Source organism: Papio anubis, chromosome 13 (genome assembly GCF_008728515.1).
Source record: "Papio anubis isolate 15944 chromosome 13, Panubis1.0, whole genome shotgun sequence".
NCBI lineage: Eukaryota > Metazoa > Chordata > Mammalia > Primates > Cercopithecidae > Papio > Papio anubis.
The window spans coordinates 55765321-55779604 of NC_044988.1; the positions used below are offsets into that span (position 1 = coordinate 55765321).

The 14284-nt window shown below is 39.9% G+C and overlaps 1 long non-coding RNA gene across 5 annotated transcripts; it reads right to left on the reverse strand.

The window, feature by feature from the left end:
* Positions 1-1047: 1047 nt before the first annotated feature.
* LOC103878272 lies at positions 1048-14014 on the reverse strand. Of its 5 annotated transcripts, none has more exons than XR_001895786.3 (6): positions 10846-13413; positions 7654-8810; positions 6842-6919; positions 4173-4370; positions 2042-3431; positions 1048-1087 (listed from the first exon to the last, which is right to left on the reverse strand). It is a non-coding gene; the product is annotated as an uncharacterized LOC103878272 (long non-coding RNA). The 5 variants fall into 5 exon arrangements; XR_638376.4 differs by lacking the exon at positions 1048-1087 and adding an exon at positions 13867-14014 and having other exon boundaries at positions 1253-3431; positions 10846-10998; XR_001895788.3 differs by lacking the exon at positions 1048-1087 and adding an exon at positions 5859-6030 and having other exon boundaries at positions 1253-3431.
* Positions 14015-14284: the final 270 nt, after the last annotated feature.

Consider the following 14284-nt stretch of genomic DNA (forward strand, 5'->3'; position numbering starts at 1 on the left):
TCAGAATTCTAATAACTAAAGCCACAGAACAAACTGAAAATTGTCTAAGAGAAACTACTGAACCTTGGTAAGACAGTGGGGTCTGTGACATTTGAGTGTGAGGTAATTCCTACCTTCCTTCCCTTCCCAGCTTAGTGGCACCATGGTTGTGAAAGGCTGGCGGCCTGGCAGCCAACAGAGTAGACATATCTTTTTTAGAACCATACTAAAAGCATTATTGCCAGAGCACTATCAATATTTAAACAAAAAACCAGTTCCCTGAAAAATCTCTATTCCTTGGGTATTGTGGATATTTGATTTGACTCAGAGTTCAGAGTACGGAGGAAAAAAAAGCCCTATCGCCAGGGTGCTACTGAAACAATAGCAATATCCTGGCAATATCATAGCTAGCTACAGCCATGGTTTTAGCTTGGCAAACAATAGTTTGGCTAGGAATTTAAAAGTAAGTCTTGGAGAACTAGATGACCCTAGAGATTTTTAAAGGCCCTGACATAATCCTGGGTTTAACAAGTATCCTATTTAAGTCCTGGGAATAGAGAAAGTCCTATTCCTTCACCAGTGGCTGACCTTGAGGCCCGGCACAAGCAGGAAGTGAAAGCGAAGGCTGTCTTATAAACCAAAAAATAAAAGAGGAGGGAATGCTTTCCAATTTATTCTATGAGGTCAATATAACCCTGAGACCAAAAAAGAGACAGAGTTATTACTGCAAAGAAAACTACAATCTCCATCCATTATTGAGTGAACAAAATGGATAACAAAAGTATGGTCATACATACAGTAAAATGTTATTCAGTTGTAAAAATAAATAAAATTCAAATACATGCTACAACATGAATAAATCTTTAAAACATCATGCTAAATGAAAGAAGTCAGACATAGAAGGACAAATAGTATATCATTTCAATTACATGAGGTAAATAGAATAAGAAAATTCATAGAAACATGGTTGGGCACAGTGGTACACACCTGTAATCCCAGCTACTTGGGAGGCTGAGGCAGGAGAACTGCTTGAATCTGGAAGGCAGAGGTTACAGTGAGTGGAGATTGCGCCACTGCACTCCAGACTGGTGATAAAGTGAGACTGTGTCTAAAAAAGAAAAGAAAATTCATAGAAACATAAAGTAGAATAGAGATTACCAGTGATTGGAAGGAGAGAGGAATGGGGAGTTATTTAATGGGTACAGAATTTGTTTGAAATGATGAAAAAGCTCTGGAAATGGAAAGTGGTGATAGTTGCATAACATTGTGAATATACATCGTACCACTGAATTGTACACTTAAACGGTTAGAATGGTAATTTTATGTTATGTATATTTTATAGCAATTTTAAAAAGTCATTGACACTAACAAAAAACGCTACAGAACAATATCTGTGATATAGACACAAAAATCCTCAATGGAATACTAGGAAATGTAACCTAGCAACATACAAAAAAAGGATTATATGCCATGACCAAGACCACCTATCAAATAAATGTAAGGTTAGTTTAACATAAAAAAGTCAATGCAATGTATTATATTAATAGAATAAAGGATAATACTTGTATGACAGCTCAATAGATGAAGAAAAAAGCATTTAACAAAATCTAACACAATGAGGCACTCAACAAACTAGGAATGGAAAGGAATTGCTCAGCTTGATAAAGGTTATATATAAAAACACCACAGTTATCATTGTACTTAATGAAGAAAGACTTAAAGCTTTCCCCCTAGGATCAGGAATAAGACAAGCATACCCCTTAGTACCACTGCTGTTCCCGCACTCCCTTTGTTAGGTTTGCTGAGCCATGGGGCTCCCCTGTGCAGAGGATGGGGCTAGCAGACAGTCCTCACCCTGCCCAGACCCCCTAGAAGTAACCAGGGGACTTCTGGGAACTGAAAAAGACCACAAAAGTCACCCAAGAGGAACTGAACCAGTCCTATGGCCTGGTTTTGAAAATGTAATGAAGAGAATATTAATAAAGTTATTTGCTAGTTGTGCTCCATGAGTTTTTTATTCAATGTGTGTGTCTTCAGATAAATTATATTATATAATACTAACCTTGTAAACAGCCTCATCCTCTGTTTTACAAACTTCCAAATACTTCTCAACAAAGAGGTTAACAGCGTTGTCTTACTTCATCAGGTACTTTGGATGAGAATTCTGATGCTACTGAAGGTCTTTTCTGATAAGCCATCTTATATTTTGGCCTCTTGTTAAATATATAAGTGTTATTAGAGAAAAGAAGAAGACATGTTTCTGTTTAATATTCCTACTGAGTATATGGAAGAAGTAAAACTACCTTAGGTCAGTTATATCAAAATTAAATTGAAAAGCAATTTCAAGTATCAAGTTGAAGAGGTAGAATAAACACAAAGTATAAAATTACCTACACTCACAAAAGGGAGAAGTGAGACTGCCATGTCTGTGCTGCTACCTGCATGTCCACAATGGTAGCTGATCACTCATCGAATTGTACTGCTGTTCCACAACCACATTCCTAAAACTGGGATTTGCTCCTCTGATTCAAATATAGCAAAGTGTGTAGGTTGCCATCCTTCAAATATATATCCCAACGTCTTAATGATAGCACATCATTAAGAAAAATGCTTGGACTTAAAATTTGTGAAGGACTTGAGTATACTTAATATTAAAGTGATCCCAGCTATAAACTCTTAGCATTTCTTCTGAAGGACTTATAAAAAGACCCGGAGAACTTTAAAATCAGTTAATCTGCTTCAATCTTTGAGGAAAAATAAAACCAAGCCAACGTGATACTTCTCAGTAATTGTTTGCATGTAGTACGAAGACCTTTTAGGGATGGAGAAAACCTTAAAACTGCCAGGTGGTTTTCTGCTACAGAATAATTGGAAAACAAGGGAGGAAAATCAGCACCACAAGTAGAATGAGAATTACTTAAAGAAGGCTACAACAGCATCTCACTGATGGCATTATTTAGTAAAGAGTTGTCTCTGTCTCATATACATATACAAATACACACCCTCACTGGACACAGCTTGAAACTCTCCTTTTAAAAAATGTTGAATAGGTTTCAATTAACCATAGCTACAGATGTTTTAAGTCTAAAACAATGTCTACTACTTCCAAGGATAGGATCAACAAAACATCTAAGAATGACACAGTCACAAATTACATAATGAAAATAACTGTATTCATCGGTAACCTAAAAAATGTGGACATTTGTCTCTATTGGGTCTGGCATTTATCTGAATTTGAAAGCTTCAGAAAAAAATATAGCCACTCTTCCAGGGACTCTATATGTAAGCAGGATATGACAAAATACAAGTCTCATGTTCATACTTAGTTTATAACGCCTATACAGAAAGAGAAGCAATACTTTTGACAGGAATGAACGATCTGGTTGGTTTTGCAGTTGGGTTTTCTCTTGAAAGAACTACATCCAGATGCAGGTCCGTTGTGAGTGAATATTCTAATAAGTTTTCATGAACAAGAAAAAAAAAAGATAAATTTTAATGACATTAACCTCAGATGATTAGAGTTTAATCATTAATTCAAAATTTCACAACACTTCCTTTACAGGTTTGAAACATGCAACCTGGAAGAAGACAACATTCAAATGCAAAAAAATCCCAATAACCAACTCCAGTATAATTCAGAAGAATGAATTTAGATAATTGATAAAGCAATGATAAAAAACTTGTAAAATAGTACTACTACTGTGTAGCATTTAGAGATAAACAAAGTATTGACCGGCAGTGGTGGCTCATGTCTGTAATCTCAGCACTTGGGAGGCCGAGGCGGGTGGATCACTTTAAGGTCAGGAGTTGAGACCAGCCTGGCTAACATGGCAAAACCCCATCTTTACTAATAATACAAAAAAAAAAAAAATTAGCCAGGTGTGATGGCACGTGCCTGTGCCCAGCTACTCAGGAGGCTGAGGCATGAGAACGGCCCGAACCTGGGAGGCAGAGGTTGCAGTGAGCCGAGATTGCACCACTGCACTCCAGCCTGGGCCACAGAGTGAAACTGTGTCTCAAAAAACAGACGTAGACGAAATATTTAAATATCAATCATACTGTTTCATGTAAAACTGTGTCATTGACTCAACTATAATTGGTAACATGTGGATTTGTAGGAAATATTTTTTTAAATGAAGTAAAATCCCATTTCTTAAATAAGTGATTTTTTTAAAAAAAGCTTTTTTCCAAACCTTTCCTTTGGGTCTGAGAGACTGGACATGTAGATGCATTTTTCTTCTGTTCTGAAGTGGCATCAATAAAAGCCTTCCCACTCGTTATGGCAGCCTTTATCTCTACTGCTTGTGCTGGGCCCGAATGATTCCAGTGGGGCTTGTTAGCCGTGGGACTGGTACCCTGAGTGGTCTAATGATTTCTTTATTGGTTGGAGCCTATAGGGCATCAACATAAAACAAAGGAAAATGATGAAAAATTGATAAGATTGATAATTTTGCCTTTCTTCTGTCATAGAAGCTCGTTGGGGGCCTTACAGCCAGCCACACAGTAAATGGACTACATTTGTAATGCCACATGTGATCCAATGCATGCATAGTTGGAGTATCCTCAGAAATGAGCAAATAATAAAATTGAACAACTATTGAAACATAATTTAAGAAAGTTTTCTTGAACTAAAAAATTAAACTTCATACAAGTGATACTTTGTATATAGACAGAAATAATAGAATAGCTAATAAGACATATCTACTAAAGTTATTGGACTTCAGAATTAAAGGAAGAATCCTTTGGATAACCAGACAAAAGTATCAAGTGACTCAGAGGGTGAAATAGCAGGCAAGCATCAGACTTCTCCACAGCAACATTTGTTATAAGAGAATGAAACATGTGAAAGAATGTTTAGCTTCACTAGTAATTAAAGAAATGTAATATAAGATAAGGCAATGAAATTTTAACCAGATTTGCAGGCTTTAAAAAATTATAATGTGCATCGTAGGTAAGGGAAGAGAACTCCAAAACACTGAGGACTATAAATTGTCAAAATCCTTCTGGAACGCAATGCAGCAACATGCTTTAAAAATCTTAAAATTCTTTATCTTTAGTCCAATTATTTCAGCTTGTGAGAATTCTAAGGAAACAGTTATTTACAAAGCCAAAAACTATTTATATACAAGAATTATATACAACTATTTATATACAACTAATCATATGCAAGGGGGTAACAGGGAGTAGGAAGTAGGTGGGACTACAGGCATGCGCCATCACACCTGGTTTTTTTTTTTACATAGCACAATAAAATTAAAACTATAAACACCACAACATTTGCAGTTAAAGGAAAATAATGTTAGCCACCAAAAAACTTTATAAGCAATAAGAGGAAGATAACTAGCATTTATTAAGTACTTATATATTTAACTCTGGGGTAGGCACTCAATTTTCCTTTCATGGATAAGGAAACTGAAGTTCAGAAAAATTAAATAACTTGCCCAAGGACATCCAACTATTCTATGAAGAACTGAAATTCAGGTTTTCATTTGTGATTTGGAAGTATAAACTCTTTCTGCCATGCAGAAAGTCTGTTAAGTATCTTTTTTTTTTGAGACAGAGTCTCACTCTGTTGCCAGGCTGGAGTACAGTGGTGTGATCCTGGCTCACTGCAAGCTCCGTCTCCCTGGTTCAAGCGCTTCTCCTGCCTCAGCCTCCTGAGTAGCTGGGATTATAGGCACGCACCACCTCGCCTAGCTAATTTTTGTGGTTTTGGTAGAGACGGGGTTTCACCACGTTGGCCAGGAGGATCTCGATCTCCTGACCTCGTGATCTATCCACCTCGGCCTCCCAAAGTGTTGGGATTATAGGCATAAGCCACCACACCCGGCCTAAATATCACTTTTTAAACACAAAAGTGTTAAAGGAATACTACTCACTGAACTGCTTTTTCAATTTATCTTTTATATGTCATAAAAGAACTTCAGCACTTATAAATTACAGAAGTTTCAAATTATTTTGAAAAACTAAAGTTGATTCTTGTTATTTCAGGTAGTTATACTCTGTAAGTCACCACAAACTCAGAATTAGTGAACATTGAATCCATTGCACCTAAAACAAAAAATATGGGGGGTTAGGTTCAGGTAAGTCTCTGGTCATATATATATATATATAAAATTTTTTTTTTTTTGGTCAATCAATATATCATCTTGCTTTATGTATGTGTCATGTTTACAGACATCTCATTTAATACCCTTGTGGCCAACGGCACTAAAACTCATGCCTGAACAAAGCTTATCTAGCACATATTTTCTCTGTAAGGCACATCACATTCTTTTTATGCTTAGGAGCACTAGACAGCACTACAATGAGGGGCAATTTTCAGCACAAAATCACCAAGAAAAAGCATACAGATGCAAAAAACCTGGCACTAAACAGACTGCAAAAGGACATTTGTTTACAGTGTGTGAGCTGAAGCAAGAAGGCTGTGTCACCTTCTTCAGCCTTAACTGGGAATGTGCATGTCAGGCAATTCAAATTTTTTGCCACTTCCATTGTCTGTGAATGATCTCATAAGCACAGCAAGTCTTGATTTTAAGGTTATAAATCAATTTTATTGAGTAGGTGAATTCGCAAATTTGGAATCTGTGAATAATGAGGATCGACTTTTAAAATTTGTGGTTAAGAGGCTATACAATGATAATATACCTGCTTTTAATGAAAATGTCAGATCTGTGGGTGGGGTGGGGAAATGGACAAGAAAATGCTAACAAGCAGGAATCAATGTACTGACTGCCAGTAAACTGTGCCCCCTAGTGGACAAAAGGAGAAGTAATCCTAGAATAACAAAACTGGAAATAACAAGGTATACACTTTATATAAAGTTTTGAGCTGGGTGGAGATGAGGAACTAAATAACTCACATCAAATTTGCCAGACTGTGCAATTCCCTTTTTTGGTCCAGAAGTGTTTTTGTAATATAACATATCCTTTTCTGAAGCCTAGTGGAAAAAAGAATTATCCAATTTCAGCATAGTAAAGGCAAATTTAGCATGTTTCTCAAAAAGCCATATGAATGTAAGCAACAAAGTAGTGGACAAATTTTTTAATAAAAATTCACAAAAAAATTGAATTTGGATAGTTTTACACTTATAGATTCCTATAAAAGAATCCTCTAGGCCAGGAGCGGTGGCTCACGCCCGTAATTCCAACACTTTGGGAGGCCAAGGCAGGTGCATTACTTGAGGTCAGGAGTTCAAGACCAGCCTGGCCAACAGGGTGAAACCCTGTCTCGACTAAAAATACAAAAATTAGCTGGGTGGGGTGGTGCCCACCTATAGTCCCAGCTACTTGGGAGGCTGAGGCAGGAGAATTGCTTGAACCTGGGAGGCGGAGGTTGCAGTGAGCTGAGATTGCACCACTGCAATCCAGCATGAACGAAAGACGGAGACTCCATCTCAAAAACAAACAAAAAAAGAATCCGCTAATTTAAGAAGTCAACTATAAGTTACTGTATATAGTACGATGGCCTCTGGAAACAGTCAACTCTGCCAGACACTATGGCTGGCCACTTATCAAGGCTTTTGCCTTGTCATTCCAATATATTATTGATCAAAACTATTAGAATATGTGTGTTATGTACATGTATATTGTATAGAATTTAGAACATATATAAAATATGTATTTAAGCAAAACTCTTAGATTTAAGAAAACAAGAATTAAAAAAAATGCTAACCTGCTTAGCAGTCTTTTCCTTATGAGATTCACTTTCAGTGAACTCATTAGAAACTTAGACATTCTTTCATAGTGTCATCAGAATGACAGGGAGTGTCATCTTCAGTACACCCCTTATCAGACTTGATTGGATCAGAATCAAATTTGGCTAATTTGCTGTCTTCAAAAGTCATGAGATCTTGATTATTATCCTGCATTCTTGGCACATTGTCTTTTGCAAGGTCATCTGAATAAGAAATGTGGAACTGGCGTGGTGAATACCAACATCTAGTTTCTTCTTTTTGAGTATCATAATTTGTTTTTACATGTTTTTTGCTCTTTGGGTAACTGATTACAACTTTATTTCATTGCCACTGAGAGGTGCGGAAGATGAACCTCCTTCTAAAATGCAGTCATGATTTTTTTTCATCCCCAAATTTTCCCTTCTTAGGTACTCTTAACATGATATCAATTTACATTAGTTTTAATACCTGGTGATGTTTTCATGAGCAATGTAAGTAGTTGTAATTTGTTACTGTCATCATCTATTTGTGTGGTTAGTTGGCTTTTATCTTTTTTCTTCCTTTGTGCCACTAATTTTAAGATTTTTCTCCTTCAGAGGTGTGATATGTATCCATTTATCCTTATAATGATGTTTGAAGCCTCTAAATAGTTCAGATTTCTTAGAAGTGGGTATGACTGGAGGCACATCTATTACAAGATCATCTTCATATACTGGACGATGTTTTAATTCTTATTGGTGAAACAGAAGGCCTTTGGCTCTCCCGGGACGTGTGGCAATCTTCACTCACAGATGTTTTCAAGTGGCAGAAATGCTGTTGATCAGCCTCATCCTGCTTTGCTTAGATGCCCCAAGTAGCTCTGCAGAATAATTGAGGAAAGGATCATATTCAAGATCAGTCTCTGGACATTTGAGGTCCATCACATACTTTCCAGGCTGTCTTTGCTCTTTGATGGTGCAATTCCCTTTTCCTCTGGGAGCAGGCTATTTTCAGGAAAATCTTGCCTCACATCTGTGTCATTCAAGGAGGCCACAGGGCTTTGAGTCAGTTCTTCAAGTGCTGAAGTTCATTTGGAGATCACTCTTCTTCAACCTTAGCCTTGACTGACTCATTTTTCTGTTAATTCTTTCCAATGTTTCCATAGTTATTTCTAGGACTGTCAGTAGAAAATAAGTTTTGTTTTATCATTACAATCATGATGAAATTCAGATTCTAGAATACCCTGGAGAGGTAGCTTTCTATCAGAAAGACATTAACCCTTCCAAATCCAGTTTTAAATACAGGAGGTAGTTTACCAAGTGATCAGTTCTAGAAGGAGAATGAGAAGCCAATGGTTATCACTGTTTAAGTTTTTCAAATGTCTCATTCCCACGACTGATTAAAATACATTTACACCTTATTACTAATGTGACTATACAACAGTAGGATAGGCCTTGTTTGTGCATAATTGTTTGTGTCAAACGTGACATGCTTTCTATAGAAAATATTCACATTACCAAGCAATGACAATTTGGAAACTTAGAATAACTGAATATCACTTACACAGAACCATATGTAGTCTTATCTACTGATACTTCTCCACTGTCCACAAAAAAAGTGTATTTAAAGCATTAGTCTTTCCTTCCTCTAGTAAGCCTCAACATTCTAAGGTCCCTCATATCTATAGAATGCTTCAAACACAAAATAACCCCGAGCCCTTAACAACCATGAAAATCTAAGAATTGATAGACACAACTCCAGAGTAGCTAGATCCACACTACTGAGGAAACTCAGGAGAGTGACAAGACACAGGCTTGAAGTAACAGCTGTCCACAACACCCTGGCAACTCCTTCCCTAATTTTTACTAGGAGAAATACGATCTCTTCCCAAGATACACTTTCCTGCATCAATTACAGGATAACTTATACCTTTCTCCCTTCTCCCAAACAAGAGATTTCAGATCTGAGATGTGGTCCCAATTATATTGTTTAAAATTCTGAATTTATTTTAGATTGCTTACATATGTTGTTAACACACACATGCTTCCTCTTCACACAATAAGCTTTTTCCTGGCTCAACAGTCTTTCAACTTACCATTCATTTCCTATTAAGAAATTAACGTGATTGAAATCCAAAACAATGTAGTGGAAATGTGACATTTTGATAGACGGGGAAGGAGAGGCGCACGCACAAGAATGAGAATTATCTTAGGATCCAAAGATAAAGGCCTGGATCTAGTTTCTCTTTAAATTAACTTGGAAAGGGCAGTAAACTCCAGATAAGCAGGCGGAGGAAGTGCCTTTTGGCTTAAGCTGGGTTTTACTTGGTTGCAATGATTTAGAAAGGGCTGTTAAATAGTGCTTTGGGGGCACTACTGAAAAAACATGATTATACTTTCCTTCCCTGCCACGAACAGTGTTACGTTTTTTGTTTTTTAACTTCACCAGACGCTAGATTTGGAGGGTTAATTTTGAAGTTTGAAGGCATGCTTACAATCTTTTCTCAGGCTAGAGCTGATTGGGAACAGCTCCTTTGATTGGTCATTATTCCTTGCCTTCACCAGAATTAACAGAGGCCTAACAGCCAGTTTTCTTCTTACCTTTTCCACCTTTCACAAGAGCACGGGAAGCTCCTTACAGTAATTCCACGTTGGGAATGAGTGATGGAGAGAGGATACCTTGCACCTGTTTCTTAACAACCAGCAAATCTGTGCACGGCATCCTAGGCGCCTTCCTAGGATGCTGTTCCCAAGAAATGCCATTTACTGGTCCTCGCAAAGAGCTCATGCGCCCACGCAAGCCCCTCGCCCACCACTTCCTGAGCTGGTGACTTTGGCCCCGCCCCCATCTGAGCAGCGCGTAGGTCCACCCACCTGGGCACCGTGGAGCCCCGCGGGCCCCGCAGTTCTTTTGGTTACTGGGGAGCTGGTGCCCACTCCTCCTGAGGGATGGAAGAGATGCTCTTGACGCCCGCCCAAGCCAACCACCTTTCCAAATATCTCTGGGACAGCTTCCCTCTACAACCCAGGGTTTCAGGAACTGAGGGCCCACCCAAAAGGCCTGCAAAAAACACCGTCAATCAGGACCTCTGTAGCACCGTCACTGTTCGGCATGTTTAGGACACGCTTGTGGCAGGAGGGAGGAAGAAAGAGGGAATAGGGGCTAGAACTTAAGGCTGCTGATCCTGGGTGTGTGATGCTGGGAAGACTTACTCCTGGGCACGTTAGAAGGACTTGGCTGCTAGTTCTAAGGCGAGTGCTGGTGCTTCTTTCCCACCATAGCCAGTCCATAGGAGCTGATCTTCAGTTCCATTGCAGCAGGGAGGTAGGAGATCAGGACTTGTTTTTCCAGCACCAGTAAGGCTCCTGCTGATCAAAAACAGGATGTAGCAGAGAAAGCTGCCAGAAACCGAAAGAGGGCAAGGAAAGCAACCTGTTTGCTCTCACTGATCATTATTAAAGACACTCCCACCAGAGCCCTGGCAGTTCACAAATGCCATGGCAACACTTGGAAGTTCGCTTGTATGGTTCCAGGAGCTCCCTGCCCCTTTTCTAGAAAATTTAAAATAACCCACCCCTTAATTAGCATGGAATTAAGAGTGAATATAAATATAGCAGCAACCCATGCTATAGCTCCCGCTCTGGGCTCTCCATTTGCATGCTATAAGACACTTCCACCAGTGCCATGACAGTTTACAAATGCCATGGCAATGGCAGAAAGTTACTTTATATGGTTCCACAAACTCCCTGCCCCTTTTCCAGAAAGTTTTTGAACAAACTACCCCTTACTTAGCCTGTAATTATAAGTAGGTATAAATATAGCTAGCCGGCAGTCCACAAGTGCTGCTGTGCCAGGAGAGCCCTGCTGTCTATGGAGCCGCCACTTGTGCTGTATGGTTTCTCTTTAAAAACTTGCTTGCTTTCACTGTTGGCTGGCTCTTGAACCTGGCCAAGAACCCTCCCGAACTGAGCCCCCGTTTGGGGGTTCACCTGTGTCACTGTGAGTAGTTAAGGGAGAGGAAAACAAAGCAGCAAAATACACCTATGGGGATGGGGGAACAGAATTGAAAGTCCCCTTTGAGGTTTGAGGAAGAGGATGATTAGGGAGCATCAGCGAAAGGAAATAAGGAGTTTCAGAATGGGGGAGAAACTGATAGACTGAAAAGGGACTGGTTTGATGATGCCTTCCAGGGCAAGCAGGTCAGAGGTCCAGAAAACCTGTCCAGAAAATGAAGGATTAGTTATGGATGGCATAGAGGGTCAGCAGTGGGAAAACAGATAACCTCTCCCCAACCAGCACTGGTTGTGAGACCCTCTTCTCACTTTTAGAGCAGGAGAGGGAGGAAAAGAGACCACACACACCAGTACCTCCTGGCATTCATGTGCCCACTCCCCTTCCAGCCCCCTCAAAATACCTTCACTGCACTTTACAAGGCAAACTATGCCAACTGTCTGAGGATGAGTAGCCCATTTAAAATTAGTTAACATATCCCTTTTGGTCATTTTATATATTGTAGGCAGAGTAATGCTGTACTCAACTTTCTACAATGCTTTACTTTAGTACCGCAGACAAGTACCACTACCATTAGTACTACTACTACTACTTTTTACATGATTGAAAAGTGGCTCTTCCACCTCTTTCCAATCAGGAAAATTCTTGGCACCTCCTAAGGAGGAGTGGAGAGAAAACGTGGGAATAGTTGGTTATCAACCTCTCTCCAAGCCCACCTGATACTATTCTCGCGTCCCTTTCTCACCTGTGGATTCAACACAACTCCTTTGCACCTGGAGCACCTCCAAGCGACTGCAACCACCGCCCTCACTTTTCTACCATTCTGCAGATGCCTGAACTGGCAGTACAAATGCTGGCACCGATCCCTGGAGCTGTCAAAAGGGCACAGAAAATGGCAAAAGTAACCAGCAGAGGGCAGCGTGGGCTGCTGCTCCAGGCCTCCACCACTGGCTCAGAAACTGTGAGCACTGTTGGTATAGATCAGGCAAAGGTGAGCGCCTGTCCTACTGCCTTTTCACTCAAGGGTGCCCTCTTATATAGCCCATCACTACTCAAAGGCGGAGCTCCGTAGCTTTCCCAACCAATGGCGAGCGAGACTGGGCTGGAGTCTGGGGCCAGGGTGAAATTTCAGAGTGAAGGACTCTGACAATGAATAGTAGAGGAAGTGGCAGGTGAGAGTAAAATGTGTGTTTATTCTCGCGGGGAAGAAGGATTATAGCTACCCAAGCTAAAGGAAAGGAAAACAATTTCCCAAGAGCCGAAAGAACACCTGAGTTAAGGAACCTTATGTGTCTTGGGTACTGGACCTGTGTTGCTCCTAAAGACTTTTGTTGCTAGTCTGACTATTCACCTTCATGGATCATGGAGAGAACCTCAGACTGGAAGCACAGCACAGCAGGTGCTCTTAGGCAATTTATCTGACTTATCTGAACTTCTGTTTTTTTATCTGTAAAATAAACTCACCTTTCATAAGATAGTAGAATTTAATGTGATACAGTGTTCTAAAGCGCCTATTATAAAGTAGGCGCTTTAGAACATTGTAAATGAAAATGAAACAAGGTAAATGAAAGCTGTTGGTATGGTAAGAATTGAAGAGGGTGATGAAACATGCCCTAAGTTCTTCTCCCATATTCATACATATCCCGAAAAGACATGATGTATGTCCCTAAACCCCTCCACTTCAAACTAATGTCTTTTTTTTTTTTCTTTCTGAGATGTAGTTTTGCTCTCTCACCCAGGCTGCAGTACAGTGGCGCGATGTCAGCTCACTGCAACCTCCGCCTCCTGGGTTCAAGCAATTCTTTTACCTCAGCCTCCTGAGTAGCTAGGATTAGAGGCATGTGCCACTACACTCGGCTAATTTTTTTATTTTTAGTAGAGATGGGGTTTCACCATGTTAGCCAGGCTGGTCTCAACTTCCTGACCTTGTGATCTGCCCACCTGGGCCTCCCAAAGTGCTGGGATTACAGGCACGAGCCACTGCGCCCAGCCGAAACTAATTTATAAAAAGGAAACATTATCCCTATTTTTTGTCTTTGTAAATTGAAATACTTTTGGTATGGATAGCCACAAAAGTCACTAATAAACTTGAATAAGTCTTTGAAAGGCATTGCTTTTCTTTCAGTGGAACACAGTAATCCTGGATGCCTGGGGGAAGAGAGAAAGAAGGGCACTTCAGTGGTAAAGGCTTAGGGTCCATGAGTCCCCATCTAGGAAATTACCTGCTGGAATTCCCCTCTTCATCTCTCCTTCTGGAACACCGTGTTGTCTCAAACAATTATGGATACTTTAGAAATAGAAAAATATGGCCAGGCGCGGTGGCTTACTCCTGTAATCCCAGCACTTCAGGAGGCCAAGGCAGGCAGATCATGAGGTCAAGAGATCGAGACCATCCTGGCCAACATGATGAAGCCCTATCTCTACTAAAAATACAAAAAGTAGCCAGGCGTGGTGACGTGTGCCTGTAATCCCAGTTGCTCGGGAGGCTGAGGCAGGAGAATGGCTTGAACCCAGGAGGCAGAGGTTGCAGAGAGCCGAGATCGCGCCACTGCACTCCAGCCTGGAGACAGAACGAGACTCTGTCTCAAAAGAAAAGAAAAAAGAAATGGAAAAATATCTTTTCTTTCTTACTCTTTGCCA